Below are 19,229 nucleotides of genomic sequence, written 5' to 3'. Positions count from 1 at the left end.
ACACTGAGCCCCTGTAGAACACAGCTCTGTCCCTGGCGATGGCCCACACCTGGTGACCTCCCCCGATGGAGATGGACTTGAAGGGCTGGTCAGTACCCACGTGGAGCCACGAGGAACCCTGGGATGGTATGGTCAGAGATAGCATGAACAATCAACAGGACAGCACCACAGAATGTAATAGAACATAAAAACATATTTACAGTACTAGCAACAAAACATTGTCAAAAGTATGTAGACACGCATTTTAAATTAGTGGGTTCAGCTATTTAAGCCACACCGGTTGCTGACCTGTGTATACAATTGAGTACACAGCCATGCAATCTCCATAGAGAAAGACAGTAGAATGGCCCTTACTGAAGAGCTCAGTGGCTTTCAACGTGGCACTGTTATAGGATGCCACCTTTCCAACAAGTCGGTTCATAAGATTTCTGCCCTGCTAGAGCTGCCCCGGTCAACTGTAAGTGCTGTTATTGTGAAGTGGAAACGTCTAGGAGCAACAACGGCTTAGCCGCGAAGAGGTAGGCCACACAAGCTCACAGAACGGGACTGCTGAAGCACGTAAAAATCGTCTGTCCTCGGTTGCAACACTACCGAGTTCCAAACTGCCTCTGGAAGCAACATCAGCACAAGAACTGTTCGTCTGGAGCGTCATGAAATGGGTTTCCATGGCCGAGCAGTCACACACACAAGCCTAAGATAGCCATGCGCAATGCCAACCATCAGCTGGAATGGGGTAAAGTTCGCCGCCATTAGACTCTGGAGCAGTGGAAACCCATTCTCTGGAGTGACTAATCATGCTTCACCATCTGGCAATCCGATGGACGAATCTGGGTTTGGCAGATGCCAGGAGAACACTGCCTGCCCAAAGGCATAGTGCTAACTGTAAAGTTTGGTGGAGGAGGAATAATGGTCTGGGGTGGTTTTTCATGGGTCGGGCTAGGTCCCTTTGTTCCAGTGATGGGAAATCTTAACGCTACAGCATAAAATTACATTCTAGACGATTCTGTGCTTCCAACTTTGTGGAAGGCCTTTTCCTGTTTCAGCATGACAATGCCCCAGTGCACAAAGCAAGGTCCATACAGAAATGGTTTGTCAAGATTGGTGTGGAAGAACTTGAATGGCCTGCACAGAGCCCTGATCTCAACTCCATCGAACACCTTTGGGATGAATTGAAACGCTGACTGCGGGCCAGGCCTGACACCCGACCTCAGTAATGCTCTTGTGGCTGAATGGAAGCAAGTCCCTGCAGCAATGTTCCAACATCTAGTGGAAAGCCTTCCCAGAAGAAGAGGGTGCTGAACTCTGTTATATAGAAGAATAACAGTGATGTTTGTTCAAGCAAAGAGGATGTTATTCTGTGATGTAGTAATGAGTGTCTTTGGTTAAAGTCCCAGGTTGGGTGTGTTCCTCACCGCAGGGTTTTGGGGGGTGACCCCCAGGCGACACAGGACGTCCCCCTTGTCACTGAGGCCCCAGACTGGGACCTGCTCCATACTGCTCTGAGCCAGGGACGGCAACACTGTGATGTCACTTAGGGGGATTGGTGGGACTTCCTGCCATGGGGCAGTCAGGGTGATTTTACATTTCCTGTGTGGAAACAACAAACAACATCATCATCATCCTCCTCCTCTTCCTAATGAATGTTTGAGTGAGTGAGACTATACCTGACCCAGCGCCGACGTCTGACAAAGTCCTTCAGGCTCTTGTTGCCTGAAACGTCCTACATGACAGACACAAACACAGTCAATCAACACACTTTACTTTTTCTAAGATAAGTGTTCGCCATTATATAGGGTTGATACAATATGAATGTATATATGTATTTTACACAGGGAAGTCTGCTGCATACTGCCACCCCTCTTTGTCTGTCCCTCCTGAGAAAGCGAAGTCGACGGCCACTCTGTCACCTGGCAAAGCAGAGGCATGTTTCATGTTGATGGAGGGGGAGAGTACAACATTAACAAGTCAACATACAGTTACATTAAATACAACATTGGACTGTGTGTTAGTTGTAATAAGGGGTTTGAGGGTGTAGGGGTTCAGGGACTAGGACTACCTACCCAGCTCCACTGAGGCGAGGGTGGGTGGGTGGTGGACTTGGTGCACTCTGTAAAGCCATTGTCATCACTCCACGGGACCGGTCTGTGGGGAGAAGCCTGCAAGGGTGGCAAGTGTATATTACACACACTGACCTGTAGAGGAGCAGTCGGAAGTGTCTAGGACATTATTACAACCCAGCCAACAGTCACGTGAGACAGATCGTAGTACTTGTCTGTGTATCCGGTCATGGGGTTCCATCGCTGGTTCTCAAAGACGTACACAGTCCTTCCATCTGTCTGTGTGGGCAGGATGCCCCTGTCTCCTACAAACAGAGGAAAGGCACAACTCTGCTATAGTAAGTCTGATGTTGTAAGTTATTCATCAGTAATAAGGCCATTGACTATCTAGTTCTCTAATACATTACTTTGAATTGTTACTTTATGTGTATTAAAATATAACTTAGCTATAACACTTTGTAATTTGACTGTTTTGGCTGTAGAAACAGGTTGAAGGCTAGGTTGAAGATGACAAAGGTTAAAACAGGAGGATTCTAATATCCCATAACTGTTTATTTTCTAACAGTTTCCACATGGAATCAAAACTTGTCATAATCTTTGTTACCGTCAACCTACTGTAGGTTGAAGGTAAAGAAGCTTAAAGTGTAAAGGTGAAAAAAGCTTACAGGGTGGACTAGCAAAGGCACGGTCTAAGGCAGGGGTGAACTACTTCAGTCCTCAAGAACCGTACTCAGTGTTTGCTGGATTGCATCTTTAATTAAGGTCAATCAATGACTTCAGCTACATGGAAGAAATGATTGAAAACCATCACCGGCATGTTCATTAAGGGAAAATGTTTTTTCTTTTGCAAAGTAAATTGAAAATAAGTGTTTCTTATTGGACAAGTCTGGGTAGTCTGTTTTCGTCCGTTTGGTACCTAATGAACACAACCCAAGACTGTGGTGGCCTGGAAGACTGAGTTGTGGGGTCATTTATTACCCTGAGGGGGCTCTTCCCCAGCAGCGCTGCCCGAACCAGAGTAGACCCAGGCGGTGCCGTCATACCCGATCCCCCACACCACACCCAGACTGTTAGACTCTACACAGCGCAGGTGGCCCGGGACCTGCAGCCAAAACCTGTACCAGGACCAGACAGTACAGCTAGCAGTTAGCGCCCAGACAGCGTTAGCATCACAGGAGGCTGACGAGCAGTTCATAATATCTGGAGTGGTGTCAGACACATGGAAACCATGTGCTTGATAACATTCCACTTATTACGTTCCAGCCATTAGTATGAGGCCGTCATCCTCAATGAAGGTGCCACCAGCCGCCTGTGGTTAGCATCCAGCAAAAGAGACAGACACTTGCACCAATTGTTAGCAATAAGACAGAAGTTAGAGCTTAGCACTATGCTTAAGATTACCAGAGATAAGATCATTGTTTTAGCAGATTAGTAGTAGCTACGATCGACGTCAGGAGAGTTATGTTAGCAAAACAACAGTGGACATCCAAAGTGTTAGCTATATGAGTGCAAGAACAGAGGTACATGGTTGTTTGGCCTTAAAGCAGTGAAGGAACATGCTACAGTGTGTAAGTGGCTGCTCTGCACTGGGCGCTAGAGGGGAGCATGGTAGAAAGATCACTTGACAAATCATTGTTGAAAAGAGCAAGGATGAAAAAAGGAGAGAGAACTGAGTGTGTCGGTAGAGGTGAAGCTCATGTGTGCGTGTGGTAGAGGTGAACTCAATGTGTCGGGTGTGGTAACGGTGAAGCTCAATGTGTGGCTGTCGGTAGAGGTGAAGCTCAATTGTGTGCGTGTCGGTAGAGGTGAAGCTCAATGTGTGGCGTGTGTCGGTAGAGGTGAAGCTCAATGTGTGGCGTGTCGGTAGAGGTGAAGCTCAATGTGTGGCGTGTCGGTAGAGGTGAAGCTCAATGTGTGGCGGTCGGTAGAGGTGAAGCTCAATGTGTGGCGTGGTGGTAGAGGTGAAGTCATAATGTGTGGCGTGTCGGTAGAGGTGAAGCTCAATGTGTGGCGTGTCGGTAGAGGTGAAGCTCAATGTTGTGGCGTGTCGGTAGAGGTGAAGCTCAATGTGTGGCGTGTCGGTAGAGGTGAAGCTCAATGTGTGGCGTGTCGGTAGAGGTGAAGCTCAATGTGTGGCGTGTCGGTAGAGGTGAAGCTCAATGTGTGGCGTGTCGGTAGAGGTGAAGCTCAATGTGTGGCGTGTCGGTAGAGGTGAAGCTCAATGTGTGGCGTGTCGGTAGAGGTGAAGCTCAATGTGTGGCGTGTCGGTAGAGGTGAAGCTCAATGTGTGGCGTGTCGGTAGAGGTGAAGCTCAAGTGTGGCGTGTCGGTAGAGGTGAAGCTCAATGTGTGGCGTGTCGGTAGAGGTGAAGCTCAATGTGTGGCGTGTCGGTAGAGGTGAAGCTCAATGTGTGGCGTGTCGGTAGAGGTGAAGCTCAATGTGTGGCGTGTCGGTAGAGGTGAAGCTCAATGTGTGGCGTGTCGGTAGAGGTGAAGCTCAATGTGTGCGTGTCGGTAGAGGTAGCTCAATGTGTGGCTGTCGTAGAGGTAAAGCTCAATGTGTGGCGCGTCGGTAGAGGTAAAGCTCAATGTGTGGTATGTCGGAAGAGGTAAAGCTCAATGTGTGTTATGTTGGTAAAGGTAAAGCTCACATCATGTCACAGGCAAGGTGTGTGCCGGGGCCTCCAGACAGGGAGAGGCTCGTGGACCATCACGTCCCCCTTGGAGGTGACTGACCACAGGGCCTGTCGGGAGGGGGTTCCCTGATCCCTCTGGCCTCGCAGCAGCACCAGCCAACAGGGACAGCTGCACAGGAAAGACAATGACACCCCTTCAGAGAATGGCCAATGGTACAGTCCAGATGGATAATAGTAATATTACTGGCTACATTTACTAAGTGGTTTTAGGTAAAGGCTTTACATTGCATGTGGACAACAGTGAAACTTTCTAGAGCATCTGGTATCCTCTCTTATGATAAGTACTGTGGCTGTGCCCCACATGGCACCTATTCCCTATGTAGTGCATACTTCTGACCAGGGCCCATAGAGTGCCTTTGGGACTCAGCCCTAATCTCTTATCTCTGGCAAGGCTACTTCAATTGGGAAGTTAGCGTGAAGGCTGTTGTAAAATGTTTTGAATTTGCATTTAAAAAAAATCTAGGTAAAAAAAAAAAAAAACAATTGCATTAGAATATCTATCTATTCTCTCTTCAAAACATATGTGCTGTTTCTATCTGAATGGAGGCCTTTCCAGACCTACCCAGTCAGCCATGTCCTTCTCAGTCTGTGCAGCAGGATCAGCGGCCATCTTTGTTTTGTGCTATCTGACGTGTACACCGCAAAGGCAGATGGGAGTTTTCCTTGAGCACAGGAACCAGCACCGTCACATCACTTATAAACACATGGAGGTACTGAGAAAGATAGAGAAACAGGGAGCGGGAGAAAGTGGATACATTCTGACCACTGACAACCAATCTAGAAATGAAAATGATTGAACAATTCAAGCAGTAGGTAGCATAGCGGTATATTCTGAGTAGTAGGTATCTACTCTTTAGATACTGTAGGTGAGAAAGACATTGGCTCCACAACATGGCTTTCACCTCTCCAGTCATTTCTATTCAGTGACTACTTCAATGAAGAGAGGAAGGATGGATGGATGTTTAAGGAATTTGAGTGTCATTGAGTCTCCCTCACCTTCTTCTCATCATACTGGGTGAAGTAGATGAAGAAGATGGCATCCCTCTTGTCATTGACYTTGGTGGACTGCTCCAGGGCCACGCCCACATCCACCCAGCGATAGGGCTTCCAGTCCCTCCACCAGCGCATGCTGCCCTTCCTCACCCACACAGACTGACCCGTATAGTGTTCATTAGACAACTCCATTTAAAAAGTCACTGTCCCTACTTCTAGCATCACCTCAGCAAAATCATGACTCCTAAAAAAAATAATCAGTGATGTTAAACTATTAACAGTCTGTCACAAGACTAAACGTGAGAACGTGACGTCTTACCGCACTTCTCTCCACTGGCTCCTTACTGGTGGTGGTCTCGGCCTTCCTAGCCGTCGAGGCTTCTGGTTCAACAGGGGCGATGGACAGGGCAGTGGAGCATGGGTCTGGTGCACACAGATAACAGACAGGATAAACAAGTGATATAAGAGTTTGATAGAGATATCAGGACAAGGATTTTTCCTTAACCATGTGACTTCACCAGGAAAAACTAATAGAAGTAGCCTATTTAACTAGTTAAGTGAAGTTAAGTAGAGCTCAGACACACCGGTAACATTGTAACGTTTACCTGCCTCTGAACAGTGTCAGCAGTCAATCTCTTTAAGTATTCACACAGACAATACCTAGCAAGATGACGAATTCACTCTCCATAATCCCATACTGCCAGTGCCAGCCCATAGCCAAATGTTTAGCTAGCTAGCGTTKGCATATTCYCTAGCTAGCACAACAGAGGCTAAGATTGSGCTGACGGATGGTGTCTCACCTCGAGCTCCTACAAAACATTGCAGGTTTTACTTTTTTGGGACATTTATCCTGCTGAATAGCCCCCACTAGTCAGCTAGCGGCTCATCCGTGGACGTTTTTTTGTTGGTGGCTCCCCCACATGAGGGTTCGTGCTCTCTGATTGGCTCAAAGTCAAGTTGTTGACCACTGACGAGCATTGTGATTCTACAAGTAGAATTGGTAGGTTGGTCGCTAGCGGGTCGGCACGCAGCAGGTACCGCTTTTGTTCTAGCAAGAGAAGGAACGGCCTCCCACTGTGATAAGTAACATTACATTTACATTTAAGTCATTTAGCTGACGCTCTTACCAGAGCGACTTACAAATTGGAAAGTTCATACATATTCATCCTGGTCCCCCGTGGGGAATGAACCCACAACCCTGGCGTTGCAAGCGCCATGCTCACCAACTGAGCCACACGGGACCGTGTGGCTCTAGTACCTATCGGCAGTCTATCAGCAGTGAGATTCTTGGTGCGTTTCATACTTTAGGTAGTGGTCTGAAAATTCTGATAGGCTGGTGACTGTTCCCTCCATACCTGCAGGCCTGAGCCAGGTCATCTGAGCTGTATGGTCCACGTCACAGCCTCCGCCAGAGATCCAGGCCCATACAGGCCCGTCCTCCTCCCCCAAACCCAGAGACTCCAGACCCAGGGGTAGGTGGCCACTGAGGTGGGGGGTCCCACGTCCCCTGCCCTGCCTAGAGAAGATGCCTCTCCTGGGCTCTGGCTGCCTCCAGGTCCACATTGCACATCGGGTGCGGGTGGCCTCGCTGTCCTTCCCCTGGGGTGGCTTTTTGGGGGAGGGTGTGGGGGTCCTCAGGGGCTCACGGTCAGCCACCAGGCTGGAGATGAAGCTGTCACTGGTGGGATGAAGGCTTTGGGGTTTCCTGTGGCCTTGGGGGGTGGTGGTGAGGAGGAGCTCTGTGTCCCCTGAGTCCTCGCAGGTCAGAACAGAGCCATGGGAAGCATTGTCGCACTGTCCCCCGAACTCACAGCCAGCACTGGATAACAGAGACGGAAGGGGGGGGGGGGGCACTCATATGAGTATAAATGCACCCATCACAAAGACACACATACATATTGTTGTGTACAGCCAAAGAGTTCAGTAAATCATTTGATAACATGACAGAACTATCAGAATTAAACTGCATCTCCGTCTTGTGTACAGTAATTGTTAAGAACATATACACCAGTGTTCCCCAACTGGCGGCCAGCGGGTGGTTCTGAGCAATAAATAAAATGCCTGTGGCTAAATCTAATTACTAGACGTGTCACATGACACCTAATCACCACCCAAACATTCTGTCCACCCAATATGGACCATCTAGCTGGTCTAGCCAGCACCGCTGTATATTTCTTTGAAATGCATGTCCGTTATGAAACTGAAGGAGCGTCCAGGCATTTACAAGATGATATGGCCATTTACATGGAATATTTATTTTGAGATGTCAGCATACAAAATACATGAAATCTAATACAATGCAAAAAAACTGGAAAGTGAGCATTCTCTGTATGTAACTGACCTGGGTTGGACCATCTCTTTGCTGTGACCCCATTGGGCAGAAACAGGTATCCAGCCCCTCCCACTGGCTCCGATGGGGTGACACCCTTCCTGAAGTACAGCCACCGGTCCTCTCCAACGCCCACACCTTTAAATAAAGCATTTATAAAGGCTATTCATAAACAAAGTGTTATCCTAAACATCCACCCCCACCGTGGCTGGACTACTTCTTCATAAACAAAGTGTTATCCTAAACATCCCACCCCCACCGTGGCTGGACTACTTTTCATAAACAAAGTGTTATCCTAAACATCCCACCCCCACCGTGGCTGGACTACTTCTTCATAAACAAAGTGTTATCCTAAACATCCCACCCCCACCGTGGCTGGACTACTTCTTCATAAACAAAGTGTTATCCTAAACATCCCACCCCACCGTGCGGACTACTTCTTCATAAACAAAATGTTATCCTAAACATCAACCCCCACCGTGGCTGACTACTTATAAGTCTATTTGTTGGCCCAAAACGACCTCCATCCTTACATTATTTGTATGGGTTACGTTTAGATGAGTCCCTGACACCATGTTCATGATCTCTCCCTTTCTACAGTGGGGTCAGTAGTTTGTAGCAGACAAAAGTTGTCACATCAGCGTTGAGTCCCGTGACACTTGTAAGAACACCATCGTGTTCGTGAGTCTCCCCTTTCTATAGAGTGGTCATATTAGTTTATAGGCCAAACCGTTTGAGTGCTGCAGACGTTTTCGCGAGAAGACAGATTTTCAGGATGTCTCCTGGTCTGAGAGCTGTAGCTCTACCACTTTCCACCGCATATGCGGAAGGACGACAGGCGGAATGAGACGCAGCCCATGCAGATATTTCTTGCATAAACTGATGGATTTTGATGAGGACTTAATTTATTGTGTTACTTAGATTGATGCACCAACACATCAATAGACCTAGGGTGTTGAGCGTCAAGTTGGATATATGCCAGAGAACAGTTGAACACAAAAACAGTAATACAATACAATATGGCCACAGTAAAAATACATTATGATATAGTAAAAATACAATATAGATACAGTAAAAACCAATATAGACTGACCCAAAGGACTGCGTCAAGTACTACTTTAAAAGGCCATTTAACCCTAGTGCCATCTAATACAAGTGGCATCCATAACTCTGGGACAGGACTGAAATATGGGCTATGATGTATTGCCCTACTCAAATTAGCTTGTGTCCAATATGGCACTCAGAATATAGGCCAAGGATATATAAGGCTGGGCTGGGGCCGCTGGTTAGTGTAGCGGAGAAAGGCTCCTGTTTCAGAGAGGAGGGGGAAGAGAGAGACAGGAGAGGGGGTAGGAGAGGGGAGACAGGCGAATCATGAGGGGGGGGGGGGGGGGCGACAAACGAGAGACAGGAGAAATTAGGCTTTAGCAGTATACCGTATATACTCCGGATGGTTTTTCAATACAGTTATTTTCAATAACTATTTGAAGGGTTTTTTCTCAGTACATTTGAATATTTGTAGCTATTTTTAAGTAAATACCTGCAGTCAACTTCTGCAATATGTTAGGAGCTAAAGAAGATTGCATTCTTCATTATGAAGCTTACTGGTAGTCCCCAGTCATGTGTTGTTTGTTTACAAGCCAAACAACCAGAGACTTGTGAGTTATTCACTGCTGTGTAGCACAAACCAGGTGATCTAGTTACAGTATGTATGGAATTCACAACTAACAGTTTGCCAGCTAGATATCTTAGAACATTAAGTTAACCAGCTAAATTGTGCTAAATCAGTGGTCACCAACCTGAGTCAAGATCACCTTATTTTTTTAAAGATGACTTAACGTAAGCCTTTGCAACATTAACCAATTAAAAACAGTTCTGTAGCAACGAGGTTTGTGCAGTAAGCTATAGGCTTATCACCGCTTATTGGCTATGCTTGAATTGTCCTGCCAATGTTGTTATTGGGGCGAGGTAGCCTAGTGTTAGCCTAATAATAGATCATTTGTTGTATTACTTGTGAGACACTGAGTGAGCATAATAATTAGCTTGATTTTTTTACTGGACTGATGGCCTGCATTTGACAGTCAGTCAGGTGAGAGGCAGCGGTGAGGCTGCCTCTCTCCCCCTCTCCCTCTCTGCTGAGAAAAGGACAGTCTTCCAGCTGATAGCGAAACTTAAGTCACATTGCATTATTTCTGCTTCATGCACCAAATGTGTTACTCCTGACCAGAGAAAGTGAAATATTTATTGATATTAAAAGAGACAAGCCACTAATAAATGACAATGCAAGCTTATGGAAACCCTTTCTATACTCATTCATTGCAGCTGCAGTGCTGGTTGTAGCGTGAGTGGAAGTAGGGAGAATGCACATTTTATGGCTTATAGAAAAGTGTTGAACAAAATGTTGACAGTGCTGAACAACTTAAACTTACTAAAAAACAGCAGTTCTTTGCAGTCTTTGCTATATTCATTGACTCTCTCGCTAGTCATGGTTTTTAAAATTTCAAAGCAGCAACTTTGCTGTGCGTTCGAGGCTTCTTTTTAACCGTCTATGGCGCGAGAAACTGTGCAGACACGGTCATCTGTGCTATCTGATTGGCCAGAGGTGGCCAACAGTGCACTTTATTTGCCCTCTAGGCCTGCCGGGTAGGTGGAGTTCTACCTTCAGACACATGAAATGGTTCAAAATGGGAACACTGCCTTCCCGGCACTAGAGCTGCTGAATCAGGCACATCTAATAAAAGAAATAGGCAAGCAAGGCTTTATCGTTGGCTTTTTTACAGAGATGTTTTGGTGATTGACTAGGAATGTTTTGGAGGTCGACCAGTCGAACGTGATCAACCGGTTGGTGACCACTGTGCTAAATGCTCTGCAGTTGTACATTTGGTTTGCTAATTTATAAGATAGTTAGCTATCTAGCTAAGTGGTATCTTCTTCCAAAAATCCAGTTTATCTTGGTAACAGGAGAGAATCCCCTCCTGGATCAACAGCCTTGCCGTCTAATATTTGTTTTGAGCGTACAGCAAACTGTGTAGCATTTTTTTGTTACTTGTATATCTTTGAGCTGGGAAGTCTGTCCTGCAAATACTTTAGGTCAGAGACTATAAAAATGTTCGCAATGCAATGCATTCTCTATGGGATTGTACATTTACTTATTAGCATTGCTAACCATTGGATTACAAAGATATGACAAGCTGGATACCACCCAAGCCTAGGAGAGGAGGAGGGGGTGGAGACGGGAGAAAGGGTAGAAAGGAGAAGAGAGAATGGAGACTGAGGGCAGAGGGGCGAGTTTGCTGTACTAGCAACTCCTCTCAGACTCAGCAGAGGGAAACAGAGCCAGCAGCCCCTTCAACCTCCACCTGACTTCAACTCCAGCCCTGTACAGAAATACACCACCAGGGAAATGTGAATCGTCAAGGCTGGAATGCCAGGACCTGGGCTAGGGAAGAAGGGGGAGGAGGTGAAGGGGCAGACGAGGACTTGAATGGATGTGTGCAGGATCTAATTATGCTTAATCATCAAACCGACATGAGAGAATGGTACTGTAATCAGAACTCGGTTGGCACAGAGGATGAGAGCCCCCCGCCAAACACATCTCTTCTAAGGTTCTAAACAGCACTCTCCATTGAAGAGAGAGAACCAGAAAGTCTTGTAATGATCAGTATTTGTCCTATTTTCTAAATGTCAATATACCAGAAAAAAAATTGTCCTGATGTGTGTTGTGCAATGATGTATATAAACCCTGGAATGCTGATGCTATGTATTGGCCATTGAGAGACTTTGAAGCAACCGGTCGGCCATATTGGTACTCCCCAGTAGGAAGGACGCTTCATGGGAATTAATGAAATTCTACAGTATTTCAATTAAAGGTTAAGGACAAAATTACATGCATTTAATGATTTTGTTTTAGTGGGGACAGTAACATCAGTAATCTCAAAATAATTGACTTTAAGGGAATTTTTTTAAATATATTTTTATGTTTAGCTTGCATAATATCATTTTAAAGTATGAATTAAGGTGTCTTTAATAGAATAACGTGGCAAAAACAAATGTACACATTAATAAATGCATTTCTATACCTTCCAAAATAGTTTTACATGTGGGGAGTGGCTTCAACACAGCACTCCTATTAGTCATCTAGTGTATGTAAATCCCCTGTGTTGTCTCATCTAGTGTCTATAAATCCCCTGTTGCTCACCTTGCATTGAGTCCCACATCCACCATCATCATCTCCCCTCCGATGCTGATCCATCCTGAGCCACAGGGGTTATGGGAGTTCACCCCCCGCCGAAACCACACCTGGACACACACACACACTTTATAGATCTTCTCTGTAGGAGAGGCTACTGTACTGCTCTACAGACTACAACAGGGCCCAGAGTCCTTCCTGGTTAGGAGACAAGTTCAGGAAGGGGTGGATGTTRTCTCACTTTGTAGTCCTTAGTGACGGCCCACACCACGCTGACCCCCACAGCAACATGGATGGTTCCGCCCTCCTTTACTGGGGGAGAATCCACCACCACCCAGGAGGAACCTGATAGGGTAGTAGAGAAACTATTTGTACTGTCATTGTGTAAAATCAATAAAAGGACAAGAAAGTTGACCTAACAGGGTTCTCTGTAACTCCGAGTCAAAAGCTTGTGAAGCAAAGTTTGCCAATCTCTCTAGTACTACCAATGGTTTTAGAGGAAACCTGCTGTATAGGACAAAAGCGTAAAATATGCCAAAAGAGCACAAATTTTACCTAGCTTCACATCCAACTCTGGTACATCATACAAGTCATGGTCTACATGATCCCTTACACATAGCCAAATACACATAGCCAAATACATCATCAGTATACTAGAAGATGGTTGTGTGGACCTAATATCACCCCATACCTGTAGGGCTGTCCAGGCAGATGCCCGTGCGGACCAGTAGCTGTCCGTCCCAGAGTACAGCCCAGAGCAAGTCCCCTGGTCCGGCAGAGATCTGGGCCACCTCCCTGGGGGCCTCCACCTCGTCCCAACACTGGCCCTCAGGGACCTGTGGCAGGATGCCACTCCTGAACCACACCTGAGAGAGGAGGCAACACTGCCATGGTTAGTCTCAACTGTTCTTGACTCAGCTTTCCCTGGGCCTTAGTCGTTATCACACTATCGTGAGTGTGTCCACATTACCTCTCAAGACTTGTGTTATCTCAACTCTTGAGGGTTACAAGAGTTAAGACATTCTGGTTGAAATGCAAACGAAGTTCAGTTACTGTGTGCGCAGATTTTTACTATAATTTGATGATAATTAAAAGATGACTGATACACAACATTTAGTGAAGGTAGGAACGCAAAGCATTTCGCATATAAGCACCTCATATGACAAACTTAGAAAACCGCTGCTTTGAAAGTCTCACATTCACTGATGTAAGTGACGTTGACCTCAGTCCATTATATTTATAGTGGTGTAAATGGAARWTATGTTCACATATTATCCCTATAGAGGATGGTATGCTGAGAGATTCCTTGAATAGTAGATCAAGACTGGGTGTAAAAGATGAAGAACAGTCTAAGACCAAGTTAAGCAATGCATTGACAATRGCTGGAGTAATGCTGCTCTCTAGTGGCCAAAAGTTTGAACTGCACAATGGTCTAGTGTGCTGTATTTGACACCTCACCAAGTTGCCAACACTTTGAGATTGTTACGTTTTTTAGGTTATCATATTTAAGATATGCAGGTCTGAGTGTGCGAGTTTCGTACAAACATGAAGGTGAGCAACATTACATTTGAAAGGTATTGTCAATGTGCGTTGAAGAACTGTGTTTGTATGCAGGTGAATTAAGGCACAGGAAACATCATAGCAGAAGACCTGTGGTGGATCAGCCACACTGACCTGTCTCCTTGTGGATCACACCCACAGGAAGTGATATCGCCCAGGGTCTCTCATCTCCCAGCCTCCACAGCTATTGTCACTGGCGAGAGCTGCTTGGGTGGTCCAGAGGGGATCTAGGGTACGTAGAGAGACTGTGTAAGAACGAGTAGGTCATATCTAACTGGGGATCTGTTATTGTGGGTAAGTCATACGGGAATTCTAAACAAGAGTTTTATTTTCACTGGAGTTATTGTAATACTACAGGAGTGCATGTAGCCTTCAGTGGGCATCTCCTAGCCTGGTCCTAGAACGGTTTGTGCTGTCTTCACAAATTCTATGGTCATTGTCACGCGTGTGTTGGCAAGACAATAGACCAGGCTCGGAAAAAGATCTCACACAGAACTAATGGTGGACGACATTTGCTCACAATTAGGTGAGAGGACCAAATCAAGTCATGTTGTGGGCCAACATACTGTACCTTGGTCCAAGAGCCTCTGGCTTTGTATATCTGTCTCTAATCCATCGCCTGCGACAAACACATGAGTTCCACTTCTTCTCTCTGGAGAAGTTAGCAGGAAAGTCCACTGCATACTCCCAGCCCTAAACACACAGATGCACGCACACACAATTAAGCTGATAAGTGAAAGAGTTCAGAGGTCAGCAGTTGGCCCGTCTCAATCAACAGCACTGTGTTTTAATGAATCCAAGGCTTTAGAGTGCACTACTTTTGAGTAGGAGCTATAGGGCTCTGATCAAAAGTAGTGCACTAGGGAATAGGGTATCGTTTGAGATGCACTCCATAGTGTTATTGAGCACCTGAAAGCCTGCTACCCAGACTTGTTGCGCAATAGTTCGCGTTCCAACTTCCAGTCTCTCACCCCAGTTTCAGTGGGGTCTCCTCCAGCGCAGACCTGGTCAACGTACCAGTCCCCCTCCCACTCCCAGCTGTTTGAGGGCAACAGGAAGCTGTGCAGTGGCTGGGCGGTTACCCTGTGAGGTCACTCCAGGCCCAACGGTCAGTGGGCAGCAGCACGTCAGTGAAGCGTCCACTGGGTTCCACCTCTGAAACCACACAAACAGTTTTGTAAAGTACAATTGAGCACGCAGACACTAAGCAAGCATGTGCATATGCAGGCAGGCACGCACACACACATTTTTAAATAAGTAAATGTTGGCGAGGCAGAGGTGACATGGCATTATCACAATACCTGGTTCTCATAGGTCTCCTCTCGATAGCGAATTGGCACCTCCCCAGGGTCGATATTGAGGTAAACATGGTGGTCACAGCCAATTCCCCAGCTGCACCTCTGTCCAGCGGTAACGCGCTTTAGCTCCAGGAGGGGTGCTCGTCACGCTCCCAGCGCCCTCTGGTGGTGGATAGGCTGTACACCTTCCCGTATACGTCCACTGCCCATAGGAGCGAGCTAGACATGATGGGGCCTGATGATAAACACGGGCAGTTTATAATCCTTCACCACACTGGCCCGGCCATTACCGTACACAACAATGCTCTGTGCTGAGCGTTGTCTAGACTCTTAATGGATGATTAGATTAGCACAGTTAGAATAATGAGCCAGATGTTTCACCGGTTGTATAATCTGAAGCATTGAGGTTAGCGTTTCCACTCGCCACCAACTGTGGTGACGTGAGGAAGCCAAGGCAGTGGGAAAAGATGGAGGGAAACGGATTTTGGCCAGCATTCTGCTAACTCTCATTGATTAAACATTTGATCGGAATACAGTTCTGTTCACAAAACTAAAATCTGTTAAGAACAGAGTGAACTGTAAGTTTTGTAGAGTTATTGCACACTTGCACTTCACATAGTAGGCGTTCCCTAACGGAAAGATGCAAATACATGCTAGAAAACGCAAATAGGATCTCGCTAGCTCGTGCTTGGCTCTGCCCATTATGAATCATTTGCTCCCATTGGAAACGACAGTCTAGACTATCTTGAGTTAGTTATACAAATCTTTGSCTTAGCGGTCAGCAGATTTGTTTTCTACACAGTCAGTTTTTTCTTTCCAGTAGCCTACCTACTAGCCCAAGAATGTGCTMTTAAGGAGTGTAGGCGAGCCTACCGTTACTCCTTAAGGTCCAAGTACCTTGTTATTATCAGGAGGTAGACTGGCTCTGGCAGCCATGTGAATCGATTCTCAATTGTGATACGGTTCTAGAAACAAAGCCATTTACTTTCATATCAAAAATACATTTTAGAAATGCAAAATATACACTTACGGTACACTTGTTTTAATCGGCTTTATCACAGTTGAAGCCTCTAGTATTGTTCAGTTATAACACGTTTCTCGCGGCCTTCTTCCGTTGGGCCACACACAGGTGTTTGGGGCACTCTACACAGCTAATTACCACAGGTGGTCGCCTTCATCTCCGGTAAACACGTGCTGCAACGTGGAGATACGGCGGTGTGGGAACACTAACACTATAAATACTGGAATGGCAAAATTGGATGTGTCATCGGTCCCAATTATATGCTGTCAACGGTGTGGGCAGGCTGCTTAAACAGTTTAGAGTAGCCTGGTTATGTGGATTTCATAGCCAATGCACCGAGGAATAACGGAGTAAGGAGCTGCTTGCACCTGAATAACGAAAACCGATCAACGGTTGTCAATGGTCACTGATAAGACGCGTCATGATATCAGACACCCAGGTGCGTTAAAACCGGACACCTGCCATGCATGTTGATGCACCCCAGCATGGAAAGAAATTCAATATTAATAGGAAAATTGAAATAGGAATATTTCGGGCAACTGACTGTGGTTTGAGGKGATGACAAACAGCAAAACATGACAACTTCAATGCATCTAGTCCTGTCCTGCAAAGTGTCACTGACTTGATAGACTCCACTTTCGTCCTGTCCCCGAACATATCATCCAATATTCCGTTACAACAGCAACATAGAGGTTAAAATGCCCTACTTACTCTCTTTCCCCGTTCTTGTAGGTTTAGCTGCATTTAGTGGGACAAATCATCCACCCGATTATTCTATTCTATCCGCTTTTTATTCCCATTCTGAAGGTATGTCTCGTTCCAAATCCACAACAGGAAATGGAGGAACTGTTACTCGGATTGGCTTAACATTCTGCCAGGTGTCCCGAATCTCGTCTTTTGATTGGACAAACTGCGTGGGCTTGTATATTTTTCCGAACGGCTACAGCTGTTTGACGGAGAAGTGAGACGGCGCACATATCGCCTACTACCGTATCTTAATATATGATTCCGCACAAGTTAGGTGTAAATAATTAAACAGTAGGTAGGTTTTAGTTGACTCAATAATATTTATCAATAATCATGATATTTGCATGCCCAAGTGCTTCAAATAGACCATGGGCCAATATTTGTTTGTTAGTGTAGCAACTACAGTGACATGATAGTTATTTTGTTTTAGCTACACTCTTTATCAAATTGGGAGGCTATATTCAATATCTTAATAGGAATTGTGACAAACAAGAAAAGGCAGTGGGAACTGGCGTCGTAGGTCAGAGTTGAGTTTGAAGGCTATATAGCCTTGATATTGGCCTAGGTGTTGCCATTCTGCATGCAATTAATTCATATAGGGCATGCCTATTATGTATAAATATCATAAGCATTATAATATGAGCTGTATGCCTTGTTGCCTAACATTACATTTGGTCATACAGCATGTAATAATTGTTGTGCAGAAGTAGATTTAGCTGAGATAAACCAATACGTGTTGTGTGGTCTAATTTAGTACAAAGTTTGAATAATAGCCTAATTTGCATACATTTTCCAATACAACTAGAGCGAAGTTCTTAGCTTACAGCACAGCGCTGGAGGTTTATATTTGATGGATTGCCACTTTAAGAAGCGCTGGGTGCGTTTGAGTGGTAAGGCTAAGGCAGTGTCAACCTTTTCTAAGTCAAGATCACCTTCTGAGTCAAATGCATGCCGAGATCTACGCTCTGATTTTTAATTAACATGACTAAAAATGTAAGCCTAGCAACATTAACCAATTAAAAACAGTACTGTAGCAATGAGGCTGTGCGGTAGGCTATAGGACCAAATACATTATCACCGCACACTGGCTTTGCTTGAATTTACCTGCCATCTTGTTGTTCCGGACATTTAAAAAATATATATATTCAAAATGTGAGGTAGTGTATATGATACACCGGTAATAGATCCATTGTTGTATACTTGTGAGGCACAGCTGAGTTGAGCATACCATTTAAACGATTGCTTTTTATTTTACTGGGCGATGGTGCCTGCATCTGATGGTCAGTCTCAGCCGGAGGAGAGCAGCAGACTGAGGTCCGTCTTCTCAACACCCCTCGGCTCTCCCTTTCCTCCACTGACACTGACCAAAAAGACACGGTTTTTCCAGCTGATGGCGAAACTCGAGTCGCACCACAATATTTCTGCCTCATGCACAAATTCATGTTGTTACTCCTATTGAACAGAGGAAAGTGAAATATTCCTTGATATTAAAAAAGACGCCAAGCCGCTAATAATAATAAAATAAAAAACCCAAGCCTATAGATACATTTCCCACTCATTCCATTACTGCTGCACTGCTTGTTGTAGCGCAGAGTGGAAAATAGAAGAACGCGCATTTTATGGGTTATAAAAGGTTGAATACAAAGTGTTGCCAGTGCTGAGTAAGAACTTAAAACTCACTCATAAAACAGCAGCTCTTTGCTGTATCGTTGACAGTCCTCTCCATAGTCATGGTTTTAAACGTTTTGAAATCTCACAGTATCAATTTTGCAGTAGCTTTCTTTAATGCCTCCTAAATTACTGTGCAGCCTCGGTCATCTGAGCAATCTGATTGGCCAGCGGTGGTATAGTACACTTGATTTCCTCTCCAGGCCCACCGGGAAGGCAGAGTTTGTACCTTCAGACACATGAAATGGCAACAAGTTTGCCAACCCGCGCGAGGGCAGCTGAATTGGCTGCACCTACCACCACAGCCCGTGACTAATAAAAGAAAATAGGATCACAAGGCTTTATCGTTGGGTTTTTTACAGAAAATGTTTGGCGATCGGATCTACCTGGGCTCAGCAAACCGACTATACACTTAGTCCGCCACTAAGCTTCTAAAACGAGACTTGCCAGAGCAGCTCAATGATTACTGCATCACTGTACTAGCCAATTCTATCAATTTAGCCAAACAACTAACAGGCATGGTGGCGGGTATACACACAGCAAATGTATATAACCTAACATAGATAAACTAAAATTTATCTTACTTTTATGGTAATGTGTGTTCCTTTGCGACACGTGGAGAGCAAAATGTCGCAAAGTAGATAGACAGTTACTGAATTCTCTACTATTGGC

At 45.4% G+C, this 19,229-nt stretch overlaps 1 pseudogene; it reads right to left on the bottom strand.

Annotated features, from left to right (window-relative positions):
- Nucleotides 1-16,992, bottom strand: part of LOC112076562 (tectonin beta-propeller repeat-containing protein 1-like) — a 20,082-nt pseudogene extending 3,090 nt beyond the window's left edge.
- Nucleotides 16,993-19,229: the final 2,237 nt, after the last annotated feature.

Source organism: Salvelinus sp. IW2-2015, unplaced genomic scaffold (genome assembly GCF_002910315.2).
Source record: "Salvelinus sp. IW2-2015 unplaced genomic scaffold, ASM291031v2 Un_scaffold3841, whole genome shotgun sequence".
Taxonomy (NCBI): domain Eukaryota; kingdom Metazoa; phylum Chordata; class Actinopteri; order Salmoniformes; family Salmonidae; genus Salvelinus; species Salvelinus sp. IW2-2015.
Note: the sequence above shows the minus strand (reverse complement) of the source record. Positions and strands in the feature narration are given on the sequence as shown.